Genomic DNA, 12,294 nt, shown 5'->3' on the forward strand with positions numbered 1-12,294 from the left:
ACCACTGGGGAAGTCAGGCCAGACTTTGGAATTTTTAGGAAAGAAAAAAAAAAAAAAGCTTGGTTGCTGAAGGAGGAACATACATTACTAGGATGTGGAAAACAGGCTTTAAGGTCACACAAAGGTCACAGCTAATCATTGGTCAAGGATGATAGCTGTGTAGTTCATTGGTTCTTCAGAACTTTAGCAATAAAAGTCTTACAATTAATGTCATTTTCTTCATGATTCTCTGAAGTGTTTATAATCTCTGTATCTGTAGAGATGTTCAGGTTTGTCTGTGTTGTCAAGCTGATTCATGGCAGAGCTCAGACTTCAATGCAGTTCATAGCCCCATTTCCACTGTACCACACTGCCATCACATTACTTCTCTACTGAGAAAGGGAACACCGTAATACTCTACATAGTGTAGTGTGAGGTAACGTTAAATAGTGGTTCTTTAAGCCATGGAAATTAATTTTGTGAAAAATATTTAAAGGGATTAACTTTGATTTCCTTATACCACAAGCCATGTCTATAGAACAGATGGTGTGATCTGAAGTCGTGGAAGAATAGTGACTGATCCATGTGAGAAAAACAGCATATCCTTAATAAAGTTTAGCCACGTGATAAAATATAACTTGTGTACTTACAATTACAGTTTCCTTAGAGACAGTTATGGAAGCATGCAATGCTTTTTCTCTTTTCTAATTAATACAATGGCAGCTTATTTAAACAGGGATATATGTGACAATATTACTTAAACTTGAACCTGGGAAACATTTAACTGAGCTAAGGTGTTAAAGAAAGCATTAAGTTTCTGAGCAATCCCAAGGTGAAAGAGACAGGGATTTTGGAAATGGCATCCATTAAAGAGATCATCAATGGATGCCAACTGAAAACTACCTCTAGGCCTTCCTATTTCAGCTAGTAAGATTATCTTATCTGTGTCTTACCAAATATGGACCAGACTGCTGTACTAGTCTAATGAGATGGAGAAAAATGGTAGTGTTTTCTATTGTACTTTACTAGTAGAGGATCATTCACAAAAGAAGAGCAGGTATAAGTAAGAAGCAACATAATGTAATCATTATAAAATTGGTATTTGAGGACCAGGAATATTGGTTCTTGGTTCTTGGTCACCCAAGCAGTGTCAGGTATGAGTTCAATATCTTGGATAGGGCCTTAAGTCAAAACAGATATAGTTGGTTGCTCCCTCATGCTTTATGCCACCATTGCTCTAGCACATCTTTCAGGCAAGACACTGTTGCAAACTAAAGGGATTTTTAGCTGAGTTGGTGGTTATATTTTTCCCTTGGTAGTGTGCAGAGTACCTTTCTGTAACAAAGACAGTAGCACATAGGGGTGGAGGCTCTATGTAGGCACCAACTCTGCTTCTTCATGTTCAATGAGTTATATGTGTGTTGTCTTTGTCAATACCACATTACCACCAGTTTATTGAGAGAAACTGATAGTTTGGCCATAGCCTTTTTTTTGTTGTTGTTGTTGTTTTTGTTTTGTTTTTGAGGTTTTGTTAGGCCCGTTTGGCTAACAACTCAATTAGCTATAACCCATTTCCAGTATTGTGGAAGATACATTTGGTGACAAGAGGTGTCAAGCTAGAGCTCTGTCTCCCCCATTATTTGGCAATCCATTTAGATTGCCTTCATATATGTATGTCTTATAGCAAGCTTCTATTGTGTTGTTTATATACTATCCTTCAATGGCCCTTATTTACAGCTGTCCCTCCTTGTATTCCCTCCCTTTTCCCTCTCTCCCCTCTCACTCCCTGCTTGCGACTCCTGTTCCAGTCTTCTACCTATCAATAACTATCAGTTCTGTTTCCCTTTCCTATGAAAATATTCCCTCACACCACCCCAATACCTTACTTTATACATAATCCTCTGTGAGTCTATGGATTATAGCTTGATCATCATTGATTTAACAGGTAATAGCTATGTGTGTGTGTGTGTGTGTGTGTGTGTGTGTGTGTGTGTGTGTGTGTGTGTTTGATACATTTCTCTTTCTGAGTCTGATACCTCACTCAGGATTATATTTTCTAATTTGACCCATTTAGCTGTGAATTTCACTTCAATTTTTGTAATTGTTGAGTAATATTCTATTGTGTAAATGTACCACATTTTCTTTACCAATTTATACCTTGTGAACGTCTAGGTTGCTTCCAATTTCTGGCTATTATGAAGAGAGCAGCATTGGCTATTGTTAAGCAAGTGTCTCTGCGCTAGGATAAACCATCCTTTGAGTTTATGCCTAAGAGTGGTATAGCTGGATCTTGAGGTAGATCAATTCCCATCTTTCTTGGAAACTGCCATAGCAGTTTCCATATTGACTGTAAAAGTGTGAAATCATTTGCAATGTATGAATGTTCCCTTTACTCCACATCCTTGCCAGTATGAGCTGTCACTTGTTTTATTGGTTTTAGCCTTCCTGACGTGTGTCAGAAGTTTTGATTTTCGTTTCCCCGATATTTGAACATTTCTCTAAGTGTTTTTCAGCATTTTGAGTTTGCCTTTTTTGAGAATTCTTTGTTTAGATGTGTCCCTCATTTTTAAGTCAGGTTAATTTTTTTCTTGATGTCTAGCTTTTAAAATTCTTTGTATATTTTGTATATTAGACCTCTATTGGATATGAATTCGGTAAAATCTTTTTCCATTGTGTAGGCTGCCACTTTGTTTGAATAATGGTATCTTTTGCTGTATGGAAGTTTTTCTGTTTTACAAGGTCCAATTTATTAATTGTTGATCTTAATGCCAGTACTAATGGTGTTCTGTTCAGAAAGTCTTTTACTGTGCCAATGAGTTCAAGTTATATTGCCCAGTTTCTCTTCTATCAATTTCAGTGTATTCAGTGTTATGTTGAGGTGTTTTTATCCATTTGGAGTTGAGTTTTGTGCAGTACCTTTCCCATATACAACTTACAAATGGACTGAGAAAGAAACCAGAGAAATAACACCTTTCACAATAGCCTCAAATAATGTAAAATATCTTGGGGCGACTTTGAATAAGCAAATGACAGGTTTGTATGATTAAAAAAACTTTAAGACATTGTGGAAGAAATTGAAGAAGATACTAAAAGAAGCAACTCTCTCCCATGCTCATGTATCAGTAGGATAAATATAGTAAAAATGTCCATCTGACCAAAATCAAACTAGAATTCAACATACCCCTATCACAATTCCAATACAATTCTTCAAAGATCTTGAAAGGACAAATTGTATCTTTATATGGAAACACAAAAATACCAGGATTGCTTTAAAAATCTTTACTAACATAAGAACTTCTGGAGATATCACAAACATGACTTCAAGTTTTGGTATAGAGCTATAGTCATAAAAAGAAAAAAAACAGTATTGGCACAAAAACTGATATGTCAATCAATGGAAAAGAACTGAAGATCCAGACATAAATCCACCCACCTGTGGACACCTGGGTTTTATTTATTTATTTATTTATTTATTTATTTATTTATTTATTTAAAGTAAATGATCTAGCAATACACACTAGAAAAAAAAAAGATAATACCTTCAGCAAATGGTCCTGCATGTAGAAGAATGCAAAAATATCCATACTCATCACCCTGCACAAGAGGTAAGCAGGTTTAAGGAAAAACTTCATTAATGAAGAAATTTGAAGAGTTTTTAGGTATAACAGTAAAATCTCAAAATGATTCTCTTAGATCGTTGTCCACATTTTGCATTTTCAATTAAGCTATTTTAGAACTGAAAGTCATACAAAAGCTAGACATTGGAATGCTCAGCCTGAAGAGATTCAATCTGAATGTGGTCTTGTACTATGAACACAGCCAGATGCCGATCTTTTTAGATTTGTAGCACTCAGAAGTCTATTACATTTGAATGTCCATATATATCAAAATATCATCTGTGGGAAAGATAATCAGGAGATTTTTAATTTTGTGCACAGAAATATACATGACAATATTTTTTCTTAAGATTCTCACTGTATTCTACTCCCTTTCTACTCTTTGATCTTGGCTTCATGTCCTGCTGCAAAAAATTGATTTTGTTCTTGAGTTGTTTAAGATTTTTGCTTCCAGTCCTTTAGATGGTAATTTATTTCTACTTTAAATTTTAGAATTTCTCAAAAAGCATACCTGCATTATTCACATATTTACATAATGCCTACAATGTCCTAGATATTTTTTAAGCTCTAGAATATGGGAGTAAACAACAATAAAAGTAAGCTAATTCCAAACCTACATGCCTGGCAGAAATTTGAATTCTTGTGAGGTAGAAAAAATGTCTATATCAGTGTGCTTGTGTGAGTGAAACAACATGTCTAAGACTCCAAAGATTAAGTCTATATACCATTACTCTATTTTTTTCCAATTAGGAAATTGAGACAAAACGAATCTTCACAATTTGTTAAACAGGTACTCTATAATTGGAATATAAATTTATGAAATACTAAAAATTCTGCAGAAAATCATCAGTGTGTTATATCTTACTTTTGTTGATCTATTTTTATGGTGGCGAGAATTGAGCATTGTACATGATAGGTAGAATATTCATGGGACTGCTTATTTTCTTGCTTTTATTTCTAAAGTACATGCTCTAAATAGGACACTTAGAAAGTATGAGCCTCTACTAGTTTTGAGTCACTCAATTTCAATTCTATCACAAAATCATGATATAGTTGAGAAAAAATGATTTCTTTCCATGAATATTTTCTTCTGTTTAGGAAATAGTTGTTTTAGGTCATGTCAGAGCTTGGTGCTGGTGTAGAATAGAGTCTATTACATCCTAGTAAGTTTAACTGAGTATTTTGAGGTTTTAACGACACTAAACAGTTGCAAGTGGAGGTTAAGAAAGAATCAAGAGTGAGAATTGTGCAAGTATGATTCCAATATTCAAGTAATTGTACCGATGAGTCAACATACAGTTAAAGAGTGATAGGCACAATGAAAGGCTAAAACTCTGACTTCCATATGTGAGGCTGGATAATGGATGTTGCTGCCTTTACCTAAGTTATTTCTCATTTGTCCTCACCACTTCCCTTTGGCACTTAGTAATGAAATAGTTGAAGCAATAGGTATCTCATGAAATGAGGTATAAATAATTCATTTAGTCTTTCACTCCACACATTTTAATGATTACCTATTGGGCAAGGTAATTGTCAAGATGTAGGGAATTCAAAATCAAAGACACTGTTCACTTGCTCAAGTGTATGACATTTGTTGGAGACAGGAAAGTAAATAAGAAATTATAATACATAGCTACAAACAGGAGTATAGCAAAGCTATTGGCAATGTAAACTCTGGAGTCTAACACAACTGGATGAGTAATTTAAATTCAATCACTTTCAGATATATAGCCTTTGGCAGTCATTCAACATCTGTGGGACTTCCAATAGTAATTGAGACACAAAGATGCTGCTAAGATGAGATGATTATCTTAACTGTTCACCATAGTGCTTGAAATGTAACAGATAAACCTGTATTGTTCTTGATTATGTTACTTACCATAAAATAAATGAATACATATACTGATACAGGACAAAAAAAAGTCACTGGAAGTGGGGAATCACTTTATGAATGAGTGATATAGTCTCCATCCTGATTGCTTAAAAGATGAATGGGGATTAGGAAAGGTAGAAAATGTAGTCTGTGTTGTGAGGGTGGTGTGATTATGACATCTGAAATTACTTAGTGTACATTTGGAATTCTATAAAAATTCCTGTATTCAGAGAAAAAAATTCAATTTTAACTATGGAAAATTAAGACACTGAAGAGGCCTGCATGGTGTTAGGACATAAGAAATCAAAACAGTTTCTTCTTTTCTTTGATTTTTGTCTATGGGTAAAACCCTGATGTTCTTCTAATCAGTCCTAAAAATTTAGTTTTAATTTTTGCACTGCATTGAATATCTTGGCTTATAATAAAAATTAAAAAATCCAAAATATTTAGCTAAAACAGTAATGCTTTTTATGCCAGTTTGCCCATAAAGTAAAAATTTAACCATATGGAAAAAATACTTTTCCAAAATTTCTGAAACTAGAGGTGTGAAACATAATTCATTCTCAGAATTATCTGTTTCTGTGATGGCACACTCATGTATGAGGGATTATTCTGATAGAAGACATCTTTCGTGCCTTTCTAAATATGCAGGCTGGGAGATCTGATGTTGTTCAGAGACCTTGAAAACCTAAAACCACTTACTACCCAGGTTTCAAAATGATTTGATGTTTCTCTTGTCTTTCATACTTGTACCTTCTCTCTTTAGTTTACTTCATGGAATATTCTAGTGTGTGAAGATAAAGTTCAGCTCAAGACACCTTGTAAAACATTCTTTGTAACCAAGGCTTCTGTTTGTCCAGTGTCAATGGCAAGAATTGCTGCAAGTAGTCCAAGCCCTGTCCTGGTTTAATGCTATCTCCTTCCTTATAAGATATATGTATGATGACTAATTTTGTTTTGTCAGCTTGACACAAGCTGGAGTCATCTGGGAAGAGGGAGTGTCAACTGAAGTGTTGCTTCCATTGGTTTGTCTTTAAGCAGGTCTGTTGGAGTATTTCCTTTATGACTGACTGATGTGGGAGGTCTAACCCACAGTGGGTGGTGCCACCCTGGGAAGGTTGTCCTGAGTGTTATAAGGAAAGAAGCAGGGCAAGTTGTGGAAAGCAAGGCTATAGCTGAAGTTTTCCTGTGTCCACCTGGCTCCTGCAGCCACTCAGACCCAAGTAAACACACAGAAGCTTTTTTACTTACAAACTGTATGGCCATGTCAGGCTTCTTGCTATCTAGTTCTTATATCTTAAATTAACCCATTTCTATTAATCTATAAGTTGCCAAGTGGCTTGTGGCTTACCGGTACTTTTACATCTTGCTTCTCATGGTAGCAGTTAGCAGCGTCTCCTGACTCAGCCTTCCACTTCCTAGACTTCTCCTGCTTATCCTACCTATACTATACTTCTTGCCTAGCTATTGGCCAATCAGCGTTTTGTTTATCAATCAATCTGAGGAACACATTCACATCATACAGAAAGACATCCCCACCACAAGGCAGTAAGCGGTATTCTTCCATGGCCCTTGCTTCAGTCCTGACTTGAGTTCCTACCCTGCCTTTCCCCCATTGATAGAAGAGTATGCCAAATAAAGCCTTTCTTATCCAAATTGGCTCTGTCAGTGTTTTATCAGTGCAAGAGAATACAAAATAGAACAATGTACCACTAGATTTCTCAGTTTAATTGTGATATTTAATTTCTTACCCACTCATACATAGTGGAATAAATTAGTTTATGCAATATTCTTAGGAAGTGTTCTTAGCCATGTTTGATAAGATCCATACATGATGGTCTAACTTACTGAGAAAGAAAAAAAATATGCGGAGTTGCTCACTCCTTAAAATCCCCCCCCTTGTATAGTGTGGTGCATGTCTGTTTTCACATGTGCATAGGTCCATGTGTACACAGCACAGGTCAGAGGTGGATATCAGGTGTCTGACTAGATGAATCAATCCTTAAGTCCTTGAGGCACAGTCTCTCACTGAACCTGAAGCTTGCCATTTCTAGTAGTATGACAGATCAGGGAGCTACTGGGGGCCGTCTATTATCCATCTCCTAATGCAAAGCTGAAATCAGTATGGCTATCCCTGGCTTTACTCAGGTGCTGGGGTCTAGTTGATGCTCATGCAGAAAGCATTCTTATCCACTGAGCTATTTATTCAGGTCCTTCTCTTTCCTTTTTCACTATCACAAATGGTGAATAAATGAACTCCGAGGTTTACTTGACAAGATCCCCTTTGAATCTTTATGAAAAAACAATCATATCAGTAAATAATTTCCAGGCAAGTTCTTGAAATCTCCACATAAGATAATTTATTTATTCCAGTTGATAAGGCACTAAGATATTAGCAGTTTTCACTCAGATACATTCGAAATAAAAAATCCAGCATAAATAAACATAAAAAAGGCTAATATGTTTTGTTTTGGTAGACATTTTCTTGAGACATATGCATGTAAGCTAAAATTATATAGGATGTGAAGGAGCAGTGAGGCTGAAATATGGCTTACTTCATATGGATAGAAAATGTTGGGAAAAATATTTCTCAGGTTTGGAATATGTCCTTGCTATAAATTTTAATCATGTCATCTCACTTGAAGCTTAAGACAATGCTGGGCTATTTTTAAAAGCAGTCTTACTACTTTGATCAAATGGGCAACACCGGAACTCTTTTATAGCCTCTTTTCTCCAGAATTAACTAAATACAAGTAGTTTCATGAATATGTGCTTGCTTTTATTTTTTAATGTCTCCTAAAGTGAATCACTTGATAGCTATTTTCTCATGACAGTATATGCTTAAAACATCTTCTTTTAATTAGCCAACATCAGAAATGAGACTTGTGTGACTATGGCAATCTCAAAGCCTTCTTTAAAGATAAAAGGACAAATAAAGTTATGAAGAATAAAATAGAAATGTTTCCCTGTCCCATTCTAGTCAATTATGAATTGATGTAAATCTGCATGTTATTTCTCAAATATTCCCCAGAACATCTCAGTTACCTGAGTGTTCTGCTCAGGGTATCTGCTCCTGTCTCTGTGTACCTACCAGGATTCATCATAAGATTATCTTAAAGCAGTATCAAAGCTTTAACTTTCTTCAGTGATCACATTTTCTCTTCCCATGATAGGTCACTTATTGGATAGCAAAACATTACCTTGTCTTCCTTATCAAAAGCCTGCTTATTCTCATTTACTCCTGTGCTCTAATAATTGTTGTGTACATAGAATGTATTTGACATGACCAAGAGGCTGCTTATTTACAAGTCTGACAAGAATCTCACCTTACTTTAATGTGGTGATATATAAAATTAACCAATTTTGTAAATCTGTATGGCAATCTGTAAATGTATACAGTAGGTGCTGTGAAAAATTGACCAATGAAAATGAGTTTTGTTCATCATATAGTTGATAGTTTTTCATAACTTTAAAATAATCTGCTAAAATATTTTGGTCCTATAAAATTAACCTTTTATTTGGTATTCAGAGATATTTTAATGAGTAGAAAATATTATTGCATAGAGCAAGGCAAGATATTACTAATGTCATTGAATTACAGTACCATTTCACTCCTCTCTGTCAGTTATATTAGCCAACTTATAATACTGTTGACTATTCTGTTGAATTTCCTTCCTTCAGTTTTATTTTTCATAGCTTCTATTTTTCTTCTCTTACACAACGCTAACAGAATTTTTTCATATGTGGCTTTGTATGATTGCTGAATTCCAGTAGCCTCAAACAGTCATAATGTTCATTACCTTCTTGTGATGATATGAGCAATGATGTGACAGTAAAAATCAAATATGGACAATGTGGAACCTTCACAGTTCAATTTCAGCTTCCAACATTGTGTCCTTGAATATAGAACTGGAAAAACCAATAGCTGCAGCACAGAATTTGATATTAAGTGAAACAAAAATTAGGCAAGTTTTAGTGAAAGGTCCACTCACAGATAAAACATGTTTGTGAAATAGAATGTTTTATACAAAATGATGATGATGATGATGCTTTCTTCATAAAAGAACTGGTGTATTTTAACACCTGAAAAGTTGAATTTGAGGGAGGGAAAAAGGATTGCATATGGTCATAGAAAACAATATGACTCTCTCTCCTGGTCTTAAGGGTCGTTCATTCTGTACACACCACCCAAGATTTCTTTCCTTTTTGTAATGATCTATTGATATCTTATCTCATTTTCCTCCTTCCTTCCTTCCTTCCTTCCTTCCTTCCTTCCTTCCTTCCTTCCTTCCTTCCTTCCTTCCTCCCTCATCTATCTCCCTCCCTCCCTCCCTTCCTTCCTTCCTTCTTTTCTTCCTTCCGTCATTCCTCAATCCCCTCCCTTCATTCTTTTCTTTTCAGTATGGCCAGAAATTCTCTCACTCCTTTCCTCAAGAGATGCATTATAGAGTGAGAATAACATATGTTTATGATTATTTTGAAGATTAGTGACTGGTGGAAATGAATACTATGTGGCTTCTGATCCCAGTGTATAAACAGGTCCAGAGTCCCTGCCTTGTGTTGCTAAGATCTCAGGTTTGTAATACCTAAATGTAGTATAAGAGTTTTTGTCATGCTACAGGCTGGTAAATCACTTAGTAGACAAGGTACTAATCCCTAAAACCAGTGACCTGAGTTTGATGTTGGGAACCCATATAAAAATGCATAGAGAGGGGGCCTGGGGAGATGGCTCAGAGGTTAAGAGCACTGGCTGTTCTTCCAGAGGTCCTGAGTTCAATTCCCAGCAACCATGTGGTAGCTCACAACCATCTGTAATAGGATCTGATGCCCTCTTCTGGTGTAAATGAAAATAAAGCATTCATATATATAAATAAAAAAAAATTTTAAAAAAATGCATAGAGAGCACTGAATCTATAAAGTAGTCCAGTGACCTCCACAATAACAATGTGTCATATGCACTCACGCATTCATTTGCACAATGCTAAACAAACCAACAAAAATAATAAATACTAAGCTGGAATTATTGGTCCTCAGATATCCATTTCATATACACCTTCCATCTTTACCTATTGAATGGATTAGGGATGAATTTATATTTCCATTTTCATATAAAATGAACATAGATATCATATGCTATAATTACAGACTACTCTAAAAAGTGATTTTAAAAGGTGATACTTTCTTCATTTGGGCTGTTGTCTGCTCATCACAGTGGTTTCTCCTTGCTAATACCTTTACATATCTCTCCATTTGTCAGCCTTGTTTGTTGGCTTGGGGTTATCAGTTTGTGGCAAATAATGGATGTCGGAAAGATATAAGAAAGCATAAACCTGCAAGGATTCTGAACATCAAGGCTAGAAGTGACATGCTCTTTCTTGTCCTCTATTGCATCAGGTAAAGGAGTCATTTGGCCAGCCAAGTACTGAGCCATGAAAAGAGTATTGATGGTACAAGGACTTGGAATCAGAATCTCTAGTTTTTATCTACCATGTGGTGGTAATTTTGGGGACTACTTAAGAAAATTGAATTACAGAGGCTGACTAGATTTTAAGGTATGGACACCTGGATGAAATGCAGCTACATAGATATTTCCCCATTATATTAATATACATATACCTAAATAAAAAGTATTTATAGCATTGACCTTATACTAGGATAATAAGGTCTGGTTCACAGTTCAGAGGAAAAATACTCCACACTGATTAGCATAGTGGATGTATTAACTGATAGTCTAAAAAGTTGTCAATAAAGGGCTTCTCTTTTCCCAAAATTTCCTTAGCATTTGATGTGTAATTTCTTGTTAGTCATTTTGACTGTGGTTAGATGGGCTATTATGGTGGTGCTTTTAATTCTCATGGTTTGATTGCTAAGGATTTTGCATACTTTCTAATATATTAGCTATTTTTCTTTTTTTCTTGGTGATTCGGTACATTAATTTTAGGTGTTTAGTATTTGGGGGTAGGGGGTGGGGGTTGTTGCTGTTGTCATTTGAGAGAAGGTTTTATTATGTATCCTTGGATGTTTTAGAGCTTGCTGTGTAGATCAGGCTTGTCACAAATTTACAGAGATCTACTTACCTCTGCCTCCAGTGTGCTGGTATTAAAGGCTTGTACCACAGTGTCTAGTCTGTTTTATTTTCTGCAATTGTGTGTGTGTATTAGATATTAACTTTATCTGATTTTATTCAGTAAATATTTTCATCCATCTGTAAGCTGCTCATGTGCTGATAGTTTCCTTTGCTCTGCAGAAGTTGTAAAATTTCATATACTCTCATTTGTCAGTCCCCAAGTTATTTCTTGTGCTATTTGTGTCTTAATCATAAAGTCCTCCCCTGTGCCAATATCATGAATCTGTTTACCTCTGCTTTTTCCTTGTAATTTCATGTTTTTACTAAAGATGTGGATCATATTAAATTGGAATTTCATAGAGTGAAATATATTGATCTAATTTCATTCTTCTGCAGGTAGATATCTAGTTTTGGCAGTATTACTTCTTTTTTTGTCATTTTTTTAAATTATATTTTACAATACAATTCAGTTCTACATATCAGCCACGGATTCTTTTGTTCTCCCCCGTCCCGCCCCACTTCCCTTCCCCCCAGCCCACCCTCCATTCCAGTATTACTTCTTAATTAGACCTTTTCCCCCCAGCATTTTACTTTTGTTATCTTTGTCATAAATTAGGTGACTGTGACTGTCTTTGTTTATTTCTAGGTCTAAGATTTTTTTTTTCCCCTGGCCTACCTGTCTGTCTGTTAGCCGGTCCTATGTTGTCTTTCTCACCTTTGTGCTTTACAGTCATAGGAAGTCAGATGTGATTCCTCCA

The 12,294-nt window shown here is 35.5% G+C and overlaps 1 long non-coding RNA gene across 6 annotated transcripts in view; it reads left to right on the forward strand.

Annotated features, from left to right (window-relative positions):
* The window catches only part of LOC121827292 (uncharacterized), a 301,492-nt gene that overhangs the window by 200,031 nt on the left and 89,167 nt on the right, over window positions 1–12,294 (forward strand). The window contains exon 3 of one of the 6 annotated variants that reach the window (XR_013049200.1): window positions 10,864–11,021. The exons of the other annotated variants lie outside the window; for them this stretch is intronic. This is a non-coding gene — a long non-coding RNA (uncharacterized LOC121827292). The remainder of the gene's footprint in view (window positions 1–10,863; window positions 11,022–12,294) is intronic. 6 annotated transcript variants of the gene reach the window in all.

The sequence above is a fragment of the Peromyscus maniculatus genome, chromosome 2, assembly GCF_049852395.1.
Source record: "Peromyscus maniculatus bairdii isolate BWxNUB_F1_BW_parent chromosome 2, HU_Pman_BW_mat_3.1, whole genome shotgun sequence".
Taxonomy (NCBI): domain Eukaryota; kingdom Metazoa; phylum Chordata; class Mammalia; order Rodentia; family Cricetidae; genus Peromyscus; species Peromyscus maniculatus.